Consider the following 14,426-nt stretch of genomic DNA (forward strand, 5'->3'; position numbering starts at 1 on the left):
ATCAGGCATGGGATTTCTTCAAAACTCACAGATTTGAGCTTTGCTAGGCTCAAAAGATAGCCCCCCACAACATGTGCACCCTTTACTTTAAATCTGTGGCCAAGGTACAGCCCTGATCTAAATCAGGGGTGAGCAGGGCTTATAGAGATGGAGCCCTATTCCTGCGCCAGATGGAAACATGCATACCCTGCCAGGCAGGGCTCCTGGGCCCAAGACACTTTATTAGTCCCTTAACTTGCCCTTTTTCCTCTCAGCTTGCCTTTAGTTTGAGTAACGTCTAGTTTTGTCACCACAAATTGGCGGAGTTTGTCCTATAGGAAGCACATGATTTGCAGAGCAGGCCATGGAGAGCAGGATTCTGTTCTGTGTTCGCTTTTTTCTTTTTTTTAGTCTGATTGTCCCTTTTTTCCTAAGACATCTGTAGACATAGCCAGCAAATCTTTAATTTCAATGTATTCCTTATCAGTGTCCCAGTGTGTGTGCACACTAGTCTGTGGAAGCTGTTATTACAGCTGGTCCATAGCTATTACCTAGTCAGTATAAGGCTTCATCTGAGCCTGTTACGATCATATTGGGTATCTGTTGGGTGTCCCCCTTTCAAAGATGATTATCCCCATTGTCTTTTGCTGACTTTGCCCTTAGACCATCACAAACTATGAGAAACACTTTCTAGTTGCAGTTTGAAGAGGGATGTACTCACACCAATATTTTGCAAATATAGAAGAGGAACAAAACCAGCTGCACAGCTAAAAATGGCAAACTGTTCATACACCAGTGCAGGACTACGATTCTGCATTCTGATCCAATAAGAGTGCAAAATGATACAGTATTTATAGGGAGGCTAATTGAAACATGAAGCAAAATATAAGTTTTAGAGAGAGCAAAACTTTCTAGGGAAATAGAGAGTGAGCAGCAGTAGATGGAAATATTTACAAAATAAAAGAGAACATATCAGAAGACAAGTTAAAATGACTAAGGTAGCAAGTAAGAAAGTAGAAAATAGTATACAAAATATGATTGAATCCCACCCTTACTAGAGATAACATCATCCCCAGTTCTTTTGAAACTTCAGCTTTATTTTTATAGGAAAAAAGTAGGGAGAATGATGACTCTTTTTTTCAGGCAGACATATTGAGTCCATTCCCTACCACACAATGCAGCAATTCACTTGTGCTACTGCTGTCTGTCAGTGTATCCCATTTTTTTTCTTTCTTATCACCTTGCTTAAACTTGAAGGAAGCAGAAAGTTCACCTATGTCACTTGCTGGCAGCTGAAATCCTTTCTCAGTTCCTTAACGGCAGCAAGAATAGCTTCCCGAATCCAGCACTAGGTGTCCTGAGGCTTTCTTGGTTAGTAAAAGGAGATGGCAGGACTGCAATGTATTAAAACTGCTGCTGTCTCCTGGGCATCATTTATAGATTCTCTGTCAACCCGCAAGATCCTCTATTACAATGAACAGTGTAATTAGTCTACAATTAGAAGTTAATCACAAATCTATAAAAGAAGCTTCCAAATATTGACAATGGTTAAGAAACTGAAATTACTATATATAACTAATTAATTGCTGATTTGAATTTGTCAAAGGAAATGCATTCTTAAAGCACCTATAATTCCTGTAGCAGGAATTCTTACTTCCATCTTCAGCAGTGGTACACATATTAGTGAAGTACTGAAGGAGATGAATGGAACAAAATATAAAAATAGTGATTTCAGTCTACTTCAGTTCTATTCTGAAAAGCAGCTGTGCTAAAACAGCAATTTTCTATGCAACAGATCAGTTCCCTCTATGTATTCCATGTCCACTTACCACACTACCTTCACCCTCCTCTGGATGCAGGGAGCATCCCAGGAAGAAACAGCAGACAAACATACCATATCCATCATAAAAAAAGAAAAAAGAAAAAGAAAAAAGAAAAAAAAGAGAGAGAGAGAAAGAAAAAATATTTTTACACAAAGAGATTTCATGGAAAAGGAATACTATTTTGCTGACATTTTTCTCTTTGTGACATTCATTACTCATGTTTTACACATATCACAGGTATGGCAGGATGAGAAAGAAGTCCTCCATCTTATAAATTGTTATTATTTATTTGCTTATTTGTATTAGCCTGCTGCCACAGACTGAAGTTCTGTTGTTTCAGACATTGTACAAACAAAAACCAAAGAGACTGCTCTTGCCTCAAAGGATTTATAACGCTCTGAATGGATACAGAGAGATGAGACAATACAAGGAAGCAGTGATACAATGAGCATGAGGGGCAGCAGTCTCAGCACATCTGCAGTGTAAAGTGTTGTTTTCTGCTCTTGTGGAGGGCAAAAGATAAGAAAGTTTCAAAACCATGTCTGATGAGAATAGTTGAAAGGTGATGAGGAAGCCACATTATGGACATCTAAGGAAAGACTTCTCCCCAGTGCAAGAAGCAGTGTGGAAAAAAGTAGGAAAATGCTTATTTTACAATGTAGCCCAAGTGACATCAGGGTGAGTCACAGGCCAGTTAAAGGCAGGAATCAGCCTGGATGAGGTGGGACTGGTAAGGTCATACGAGACTATGAGACACATTGAACGTAAAGAGAGACCACTCATATTTGACACTGCAGAAAGAAGAGCAGCCTGTGGAGGGGTTCAAAGACAGAGGAGATGGCAGTTCATTCCTGTGCATATTGTTCCTCTCTGAGAAAAAAGCTGGTGGGTAGCAAAAGCTGCCAAAGGACTGTGGCATTTTTGTGCTTGTCCCCCTCCTTCCTTTGATTCATGAAGGGATCATGGAGAAGTAGACAGCAGCTTAGAGCCCATTATTGGATCTGACAGCTCAAAATAATCATTTAAAGGAATGAAAAATAAGCAACACTGCTCATCCTTTTTTCCCTTCCTTCTGTGACTCTGTGTGTGTGTGTGCGCGCGTGCGTGTGTGTGTGTGTTTGAGTGTGAGCACGTGTGGGTGTGTGTTTTTGTGTTTTGTGTGTGTATCTTTTACAACAGAGAAGTTTCTCTCTATATATATACAGAGCTTATCAGGACACATGGAAAATGCATGATACAGAGAATTTCAAAGGTGTCAATCAGCAAGACAAATGGGTAATTCCTGCGGAATTGTACACAGTATTATATCCACTAATACTAAGAGAATTTGTCATGGTTAATGTTATTACAGTGACTGACCACTTATACTGAAGTGCTAAACAGTGGTATGGCCTGGAATATAGCTCTTTAGAGAGCTTTGCAGAAAGTTGGTCAAAAAGAGGAAATGAAAGATACTCCCTGTATTCCACTGAGGAATGTAGGGAAAAAAAACTTGAAACCCAATAGCTGTTTACAATGTGAAGGCAGCTCTGCAGATAGCTCTTTGTGTAGCCAATTGTGTTACCGCTCCAAACACCGTGTAAGGTCAGGTCTCGCGGACCTGCCTAAAAAAATGTTGAGGAACTAGGAAGAAGATAATCTCCTACATGAGGGCTCCCACTTTCTCATGTGAGTGAAGACCTGCAACAGCCATGGAACCACCTTTGGGCCATCAGAGAAGGTCCTGCTGTTGGCCCATATACACCAAGGAAGGCCAGGCTATGGTGGCTCCATCTATTGAAGCATAGGAGGCAGACATGAATCCTAAACCCACTGCAAGCCCATGCCCACATGACTGTGAGCACAACCCCTCAATTCCTCTGCAGGCACTGCAGAGCCCAGACTAGGACTGTAACCCTTTCATTCTCCTGGGCTTCCTAAAAGAAGTTGGGATTTTCCCTGATTGGAAGGAAGGTCTGAAGCAACCTAGGTGAGCCAGAAATGTTATTCATTCCATCCTGACTCATTGACATAACTTTAAAAAAGATGTTGGCAGCAAAAAAAATAAAATATGGAAACTGACAGTACTACTGTCTGGAGCTCATTACTTGCCTCTCTAAATTTAATTCTCAGACTGCTGGGCTTACTCCTCCTAAAAACTTTGGATGGTTTATTTGGTTGGTTGGTATAACAGAATAGATCTAGTCATTCACAGCTGGACCAGCATCCCAGTAGTATCCTTTTAGCCAACGAGTAGATGTATATAGTATTTGGTATATTACGCTAGGGTTCTTTGCATATGTTTCCCAGAAAAAAAGCAGTTTTGAGAAAAGCTTCTTTGCATTTTCATCATCTTTGATCCTGATGAGTGCATGTATATAATGTTAAGTTATATAAACAGTATAGATCATAATGTAAATATTTATTTTGATAAACAACTGAACTGCAAGATCACTTCAGTAGGGCTCTATTGGCCCTCTATACGTTTAATTTGCTCTACAACATATTTTCTCCTCTGTTGTTCCCCTCCTCTTTTCCCCAGATTAACCCTTTTCCTTCCATTATGGGGTTTTCCTTAGAGGCTCAGTCGATCAGTGTGCATAAACTTACCCCCCAGCCACTCTGTACAGTCAAACTTCAATAATATATCTGCTCCCTTTCCTTCTGAGGGGCTGAGAGGATGTCAGTCCTTACCTTTTTCATCCTGAAGACAAGTAGGGCCTGCCTAAACATGAAACTGTGAGTGAGATGAATGCTTCAATGTCTATCTTTACCATCCTAATGTGTATTAGCAAGGAGGATCTTTTGATAGATCAAGCAAAATGTTCTTATTAAGTCCGTGTGATTCATTCTCTTCTGTCCATCTCTGTTCAGTGCAAGCTGCTACTGCCTGGCTTGAGAACAATCTTTTAAATCTTTCTCCCTCACCCTGTGTTCTCGTTTTCTTCAAGTCACCGTCAGACAAAGTGTTACCTCCCACACTGCAGGTGAAGGCAGGTTGCCTCTTTGCTCATCGACGTAGCTATATAGCTAAGTTAAAAAGTGCCAGCAGTCAATTTCCTTTTCACCTCCCCAATCTCTTTCCTCAAAGCTTTTCTGCAGAGCATGGAAAATAGCCCACTTATGTGCCATCAGTGTGTCACTGAGGCAACTTAATAACCAGGAAACTGCTTTGGGTCTGCAGATCTGGTTTGGGGTTTTCCTCTGAAAGCTTGAGGTTTAAGCCTGTTCATTGTGAAAGAATATCAGGTCCTAGGGACAGAGGTTGCTGGTCTTGAGGTGTATCTTATTTCCTTTATTACGTTTACCTAGACTTCATAGCTCCTTCTTTTGCCCTTTCAGGTATTCATGTCATTCTCCCCATCCCCTTTCCAGTAACTGCGTGTTTAGATTTACTACTTCTTATACATAAACCATTCATCCTTGGTTGTCTCATACATCACAGACATCCCCTTGGGAGTTTTGAATGCTCTTGATATAAGGAGCTTTTGCTTGGATGAAAGTCAACTGTTTCTTTAAGAATATGAATTAAGTCACATCAAAGTATCCCACTTTTCTCAGGGAGTAAGCTACTAACAAGGTCCAGCACCATTACCATACAGATGAGGTACCTAAATAGTGCTCTACTTGCTGAATACTATGTTTTAAATAGGACTTTGTTGGTTTAACCAAATTTGCACTATGATCTGGGCTGATTTTGAAACTAGCTTAGTTTAACACCTCTTAAAACATAACAGAAATATTCTCCACCCCTCCCCCAGTACCTCAGAAGGCTGAGCAATAAATACCCCAAAACCCAGATCTCTCTTCATAGCTAGCAGCAGAGATGAAGCTGACCGTAAACCATTGGCTGACCTCCACTGTTGCCAGAAAGAAAAGATAGGCCTAAGATGAAGGTTTTTATAAAGGTTTTCATGAGTGAAGGAGGTGTGGAGCTCGAGGAAAAGGGAGGAGAGTTTGCTCTGCAGTTGCATTTCCCCAGAAGGTGTCCTGGATTTGCCCTTGCTTTGATTGATAATGTATTCCTCCAGCAGTACAACCCACCCTTCTGTTTCCCTTCATCATACAGCTGCACATTGTGCTGAAGGCTTGGGGGCCTTTCCCTGTATTACTGCAAAAAGGGCTCTTGATCAGTATACTGAAGATCCTCTCCATTTGACAAATATTTCCTCTTTTTATTCTTTGCCCTAAGACACACTGTGCTATTTGTCAGCATTATATTGCATGTACTTTCTTGGTTCTGCTGTGCCTGACTGCATTTCTACTTTGTTTGTGCTAGTACTGATTAGCCAAACTGGGAAAGTAGAGCTTTTATTTTGAGACTCTTGCTAATAAAATTTCTCTGTTTGAAAGGAAGGTTTAGTTAGGTTGGAAAGCAGAGAAATCTTTACCAGCATGTGCTTCCTCTGCTTGCAGGTATGCTGGGCTGCTCCCACAGATATCATGTACAGAGTATGGTTACACCTGGTAAAGACAGGAAATAGCACCATGCATGAACATTCAGCATGTGAAGGAAGTGTTAGATTGAGATGCTATGCTTGTCCGTCTGAGTCTTTACCGAACGGATACTTCAGCATTCCCTTAGGGTCCTGAGGGAAGTGTTTAAATTTAATTCAGGAATAAAACCAAACTCCCAGCTGCTTGAAATGATTAAAAATCCCAAGACTCTTTTTGTAAGAATAAGAGCATGACCCTGATATCTTGGCCAAATTCCAGACAATGAAATTACATTCTGTCAATGTGAAATATACCTGTCATTTGAATCGCAAAGCTATTCTGAATCCCCACTGAGAACTCATGTTGAGTTTTGCAAGCTTTAAATAGTTGCCATGTCCACCACTTAGATAAAGCATTTCTGGAGTGGGATCTGTAAGTAAGGCTATCGCCAAAGCACATTGGAGAAGTAATAAATTAAAGATGAAATGGCATTGTTATTTCCTATGTTAGCACTGCTATTTTCTCAATTCCATCAACTACCAATTACTTTTTCTTTTTCTTCTTAGTGATGTTGATTTGAGATTCCTCAAGGAAAGGAGGTAATTGAAAGACTGATTAGAAAAGTGAAAAGTCTGGATAAAATGAAACCAGCAAATGCTACGTTAGGTATGCTGGCACTTTAAATGCTTCTTTTCAAGAGGATGATGGTTACTGGATAAAAATTTTCATTTTTTTTAAACTGATTCTTGTTTAATGAGTTAAAATTGTAAAACAGACATATGCAACCATACTAAAATCACCTTACCTATCAATTAGAGTACGACTTCATGTGCTAGCTCTGCCTGTTGTAGGGATTGAGCAGAATACAGCAATTCAAAGATTCAGCAAAATCCATGCTGCTCCATTCCAACAGCCCAACCCTAACATGTGTAGCATCCCCAGCCACAAATGGCTTTTGTCAGAGAGCTATGGGCCTAGAAAATTCTAGGTGGAGTTAGACTGCAAATGACACTTTATATACTATAAATTGACCAAGATAAACATAATTTTATGCAATGACAACGGTGTGCTTTACACAACAGAGGGGTAGGAAACAGCATTCACTTTATTCAGTCTACAATCAATTGACTTCCTGCCAGCGAATCTGATGTCTGGATATTTCCATACTACTGCTAAAGATGATGATGGCACCAGTGATTTTGACTCCATTTTTTCTGGTCTTAAAGACTAACTGGATATAAGATACTGTTCAGCAGCTCTTATTAAGAAGGATTTCCATTTACCAGACTCTGCATACGCTACCAAAACCGTGTAGATGGGCAGGTGTCATTAAAACCATATTCAAGGGAACCTTGGTCATAGGCAGGTTCTTAGGAGCAGACATAAAAACTGTTAAGCCTCAAATAAATATTGCATATGCTCTCTCCTTCCAGCAGTGCTTTTGGTAACTACCTTCTGTCACTAGCAGACCTCCTGCCTTTGGGCTCAGTTCCGGCAGCTGCTTTCTTTGCCCTCAACTTCTCATTCAACCCCCAAATTTTTATTTCCTTCTTTGTGCTTTTCTGCTAAGGGCTGAAAAGCCTCCTTGCACTGTGATGGAGTGCCGCAAGGGCAGTGTGCTTAATCTGCTGCCCCCCTCCTTCCACAGAAATTGTGAACATGAGCAGATTCCCAGGGCTTTGGAAAATGACCCCAGCTGACCTTGTGCTGCTTCTTGCTGCATGTGGATTCAAGGGCCAAAGACAGCATTGGGTTTAGGCATTGAACACTTATTTTCTGTGCCTTAAGCACAACAGAGCTAGCATAGGCACAGGAAGCAGTAGAGCTGTGCTAGGTGTATTGCAGATAATTTACTGTGGTTAGGATAGTCCAGCTGCCTCTGTTGTCCTGAGGACACAGGCTTGTCAGGAGGGCGCTATGCCGAGCAGTGTATGCATTCCCCCAGACGAATGTTCACTCGGTCCAAAGGGTCTTTTCCAAGCCCCATCAGACTTTTTTCACTCTCCTATATCTGCTTTTTGGAGGACCCTTACAAGTGCTCTTTAGAAAAGGTCACTACAGGCTCTCAGAGTGCTTGCTGAAACTGGGAGAAGGGAAAGGAGGAGGTGTATTTCCTTTGACATGAACGAGATTTTGGTTGGGTCAGCCAGAAACATTGGACTGGTGTGGAATAAATATTTTCCATTTACAGAATCCCACTACTGTCCAGAATCTCCAGGCTTTATCTATGCTAGACTAGGAGATGCAAAAGGGTGAATTCTTCTGAGATTTACAAAGTATTCATTTAAAATGGAATCATAACATTTTTCTGCAAACTTGACTTTTCTGTCTGCTAAATGTCTTGCTTTCTGGGTCTCTCACTATTCTTTTTCAAAGGCCACCATTTAAATTATTAAAGGTAATATAAAATATACCTAGGACTAGATAGATTAAAGTCAATTGTGTTTATGCGCCAGGTTAGAATCATACCTCAAAATCCTAATAAAATGTTGTCTTTTGACTACACATGTTTGAGAAGGGGGTTAGAAGTGATATTGAGTATTTAGAATTCATGGATTCTCCGCTGTAAGCTCAGTTCTGTGTTTTTTTCTAGTGTGATAGCTATACTCAGTGCAGTATGTGCTGTGTGCTGTATGTATCCCTTCTGAAATATACAGCTACTTAAACCTTGAAGAATTCTCAGTATTTTTTAAATTGCCTTGAAATTAAAGTATTTTCTCAATTAAGACAATCCTTACATTGTAAAGAGATGGTATCAGTAGTTTCACTAGGCTGACTGTCCATGTCGGGAGACACTCCTCCTCAACCCACAGATTAGAAACAAAAAGGAGTATGAAAGTATGAAAGGAGTATGAAAAGTACCACACAATGCAAGAGGCTTAGAAGCAGGTGCAGTCTTCACATGGGATTCAAGAACTCCATGGAAGGTAACAACTAGTAACAAATGCCATGCCATCATGAGATACCTGCAGTTATAGACAACAGTAAGTTTTGACAGAAGATATAATCTTCAGAATTCATCATGTGGTCTAAGTGGAACATTACTTATGGGTCAACAATTGGTTGCGCAGCTGGTGTTGGCAACAGGGTTTTGGGTTTTATGACCACAGGGACCTCTTTGAGGATCGAGAACTGCTTAGAGTAGGTAGGATCCACCTGACTAAGTGAGGCAAAAGCACCTTTGCCAATAGGGTGGTCAACCTGGGGAGGAGAGCTTTAAACTGGAACAACAGGGGAGGGAGAGGATGACCAACAATCAAATGAAGAAGGGGTGCGCCAGGTTGAGGTGTGGGGTGTAGGGTGAGGTAGGGGACAGGATGGGCACAACACTGAGTGTATCTGCACAAATAAGGAAGTGCTGAGAAAACAGCATGATAGTGAAAGCTCTCCTATGCTTTCTGGGAAATCAGGATGACTGGGTGCCCACCTGAAGTGTTTTTACGCTAATGCACAAAGCACGAAACAAACAGGAGTAATTAGAGGTCTGTGTGCAGTCACAGGGCTATGGTCTCATTAGAATCATGGAGACATGGTGGGATAGCTCACATGACGGGAATGCTGCAGTGGATGAATACAGGCTCTTTAGGAAGGACAGGCCAGATCAGCAAGGAGGGGAGTTGTCCTTTATGTGAGGGAGCAGGGGGAATGCCTGGAGCTCTGCCTGGGGATGGGTGATGAGCCAGTCAAAATCTAATGGGTCAGGATGAGAGGGCAGAACACAATGGGTGACATTGCTGTGGGTGTCTGCTACAGACCACCTGATCAGGAAGAAGTAGACGAGACAACTGAAAGAAGCCTCACAATCACATGCCCTGGTCCTCATGGGAGACTTTAACCCCCTTGATATCTGCTGGAGGGGTAACAGAGGAGGGCACAAGCAATCCAGGAGGCTTCTGGAGTGCACTGATGACAATTCCTAACACAGATGATTGAGAAGTTTTTGAGGGGCTCTGCTGGACCTCATAGTTACAAACAAAGAAGAGCTGGTCAGGGGTGTGAAGGTCAGGGGCAGCCTTGGCTGCAGTGACCATGAGATGGTGGAGTTCAGGATCCTGAGAGGAGTGAGAAGGGCGAAAGGTGGGATCACAACCCTAGACTTGAGGACAGCAGACTTTGGTCTGTTCAGGTACCTGCTTAGAAGAATCTCATGGGATCTAGCCGTGGAGTGGCTTAAGGAAAGCTGGTTGATTTTTGAGGATTGCCTCCTCAAAGCTCAAGAATGGGCCTTCATGGATGAGCAAGGAGCTCCTACTAAACTCAAATGTAAAAAGGAAGCATACAGGATGTGGAGGAATGGTTAAGCGAGAGAGGGCATGATCTGACTGGGATGAGCAATCCCGTTCTCAGGGTAAGGGAAGGAATGTAGGCCAAGGCAAGTGAGCCTTGCAGCGGCCGAGCGAGCCTTGCAGCGGCCTTGAGCACTACAAAAGAAGGTATTCACAAAACTGGTAAACAAGTCTGGACGGAACTAGGTTCCATAAATGTCGACGGAGCGTGGACAGCAACCTTGCACCAATCATATATCCGCTTTATGCGCGTGGACAGAAACTGTAACCAATCATGTAACTATCGCTAGCGCATGCGTATTGCTTGTCGATATATATACTTTGTGTGAGCTCTAATAAAGGGAGAACGACCACACTCATATTGAGACTCGTCGTTACTCCGGGCCCGTTCCCCCCACTCCGACATCTGGTAGCAGAGGATGGTTGATTTCTGAGCCTGCCGATGAGAGGATGGTTGATTTCCAATAAGAGCTCCGAGCCTGCGGTAAGCAGCGAGAGGACGGGAGTGGGGATTGAACGGCTGAGAGGAGTGCTGGTTGTACGCCGCTAGCCAGCCAGACACTGAGGCCTCGGGGTCGCACCCCGCCTCTCAGGGAGCAGCATGGAAGCTGATGCTGCCGCCACCTTGCTCGCCGGGATACTCTCTAAGAGAGGGATTGACGCCCCGGTAAAGCAGTTGCATCGGTTGATCAGGCTAGGGCAACAGTGGGGACATTTCCCTGATACTCATATGCTATTTTCCGTATCAGAATGGCGAGATTTCGGAGAAACAATGTGGCATAAGACCATCGAGAGTGGAGACAAGGACAAGAAGGAGGTTAAGGCGGTGCGAGCTCTGTGGAGCACGGTCCTAGAGACCCTGGCAGCCGTGAAGGCTGAGGGAGAGGTCGCGGCTGCTGCCACAACAATGCTGCGCCCTGCGCCACCTAGTGCCTCTTCCTGTCGTGGCGGCGGGTCCCAGTTTGCCATCAGGGCAACCGTTTCCACGGGCAAACCGTACCGCACCGTGGCAGAGAGGCTGCAAAAACTACGGGGGGGTCCAGCCGGCTCTGCGGGAAAAGGGGAAGTTACCCCCGAGCCAGTCGGCTGGAGTACTGACGAGAACGCGGAAGTACAGCAGGACGCCTGCCAGGGGCCGGGGGAGGGCGGGACAGCTCCTAGTGCCCCGCCTCCGCCGCCCGCAGAGGGGCCGCCTCGACCGTCTGTCCCTCCGCCACCGCCCCCCCCCGCAGCCCTTGCCGCCGTCCGCTCCTGAGGGAGCCGGCAGTGCGCCATGCCCAGGGCCCTCGTCGCCGCCTGTACCAGGGGAGGGTAGCACAGCCCCGCCGAGGCTATGGCGGGAGCCCCTGACATCGTTATCTCCGGAGTCGTCAGGCACAGCCTCGCCTACCACCCCCATGGGGACAAAGCCGTCCACGGCTCAGCTATTAAAAATGTTTGAACAGCTGTCAGAAAAACTGGAAAAACTGGAACTGAGGGACAGGAGGAGGGATCTTCCCCCATGTATGCGGACCTCCGGTGGGTTCGTCCCGCGGGAGCCCCGATGGAGCGGAATCATCAAGGACGCCATTGTAGAGGGACAGTGACAGCCAGCCCCCGGAGGAGGCGAGCCGTCGGCCTTGGCCTTCCCGATCATTTACAGAGGGGGAGATAAAAAATGGGAACCGCATGATTGGAAGATCTTACGACAGGCCCGTACAACCGTTTCCACATATGGGAACGTTGCAACCCGGGATGCCATCACCTAGCATGCTACCAGACGGATGGCACATACTGATAGTCGACTTGAAGGACTGCTTTTTTACCGTTCCGTTACACCCTCAAGATACACAACGCTTTGCCTTTTCTGTGCCAGCAATAAACAAGGCCGAGCCCGCAGAGCATTATGAGTGGGTTGTTTTGCCACAGAGAATGAAAAACTCACCGACATTGTGCCAACTTTATGTCGCATGGGCATTGCAGCCACTTCGAAACCAATGGCCAGACACCATAATCTATCACTATATGGATGACATTCTTTGCTGCCAGGAAAAGTCTTTTACGGATGAGTCATTAACACAATTAAGTGACATTCTATCGACAAAGGGACTTGTCATCGCACCAGAAAAGATCCAGCGCACGGCTCCGTGGAAATATCTTGGATGGTCCATTGCAGAGTCAAAAATCCGACCCCAGAAAATGGAGCTTGCAACTCAATTGTGCACCCTGCATGACATTCAAACCTTACTTGGTGACATCCAATGGGTGCGGCATTGTGTTGGTATCTCCAACACTGACATTGCACCCCTGATGGCTTTGCTGCGAGGCACAAATCCTGCTAACAAGATTACCCTGACACCTGAACTACAGGCGGTATTGCAGCATATTACGGACAAACTACATCTATCGTGGTCCTCGCGCCGCCTCCTAAGCCTGCCCATATCCTTACTCATATGTAATGGGAAAGACTCACCATACGCAGTCATCTGCCAGTGGCAACATAGCAACGGGGAGTCTCTCTCCCCTGTTCTGGTCGATGCCACTGACAAAAGCAAAAATCACAAAGATGTATTTAACATTTTGGAATGGGTATTCCTGAGTGTACAACCAAAAACGAGTGTCCAGACCCGAACCGAGGCAGTTGGTGACTTGATACGCAAGGGACGATCGAGAATCATAGAGATCAGTGGCCAGGAGCCGGACGATATTAGCATACCCGTCAGTATGGCTGACCTAGAATGGTGGCTCCAAAATGCTGTGGCCATACAAAATGCTCTGTTGGGCTTTGGTGGTAAGGTACATTCGTGCCAGCCGCAGGGAAAGCTGTGGCAAGTATTAAAGTGAAATCAGTGGCTAGAAAAATCCAAAGTAAGTGAGAAACCACTTCCAGACGGTGTCACTGTCTACACGGATGCAGGCAAGCGCTTGCGACGTGCAGCGTGCGTATGGAGGGAAAGTAACCAATGGAAGCAACATATTGTGGAAGGACAGCCCCGGGATTCTCTTCAGACCCTGGAATTGACTGCAGTAGTTTGGGTTCTAACTAATTGGTTAAACACCCCTCTAAACGTAGTGACTGACTCAATGTATGTAGCAGGGATAGTGCCACGATTGGAGGACGCTTTAATACGGGAGACAGCGAACCCGAGACTGGGAAGTCTGTTTATTGCATTGCGGTCTGTGCTTGGCCAACGGACAGCAGCTTGTTGTGTTATCCACATTCGTAGTCACCAGCTGGATGTGGGGCTAGGCCAAGGCAATCAGCTCGCTGACAGCCTGGTTAGCTCAGTGTGTCATCTACCCCCTATGGACAAGTTTCAGCAGGCTAGGCAAAGTCACGACATGTTTCATCACAATGCCAAGGGCTTAAAAAGGCAATTTGACCTGACAGAGAGTGAGGCCCGAGGTATTGTGCAGGCTTGCCCAAGATGTGGGAACCACAGCCCAGGTATTGGGCTTGGGGTAAATCCAAGAGGGTTGAAAGCTCTAGAATTATGGCAGATGGATGTCACACATATTCCCGAGTTTGGCCAATTAAAGTATGTGCATGTAACCATTGATACCTTTTCAAAAATGATATGGGCAACTGCATTACCTGGAGAAAAGGCACATCATGTGTGCAAGCACCTGTTGGCCTGCTTTGCCATATTGGGCGTGCCTGAGCACATAAAAACGGATAATGGACCTGCCTATGTCAGTCAAAAGCTTAGGATGTTTCTATCTCGATGGGGGGTTGATCATGTTACAGGGATTCCACACTCACCTACCGGGCAAGGGCTCATAGAACGTACCCATCTAGTATTAAAAGACTATCTCAGAAAGCAAAAAGGTGAGGAGACGGACACACAGCAGAGGCTGCACTGTGCGCTCTTCACCCTGAATTATCTTTGTCTCATGGGCGACCGTGAGGAACCCCCGGTAATCATTCACCACCAAAATCTTA

Source organism: Apteryx mantelli, chromosome Z (assembly GCF_036417845.1).
Source record: "Apteryx mantelli isolate bAptMan1 chromosome Z, bAptMan1.hap1, whole genome shotgun sequence".
NCBI classification, from domain to species: Eukaryota; Metazoa; Chordata; class Aves; order Apterygiformes; family Apterygidae; genus Apteryx; species Apteryx mantelli.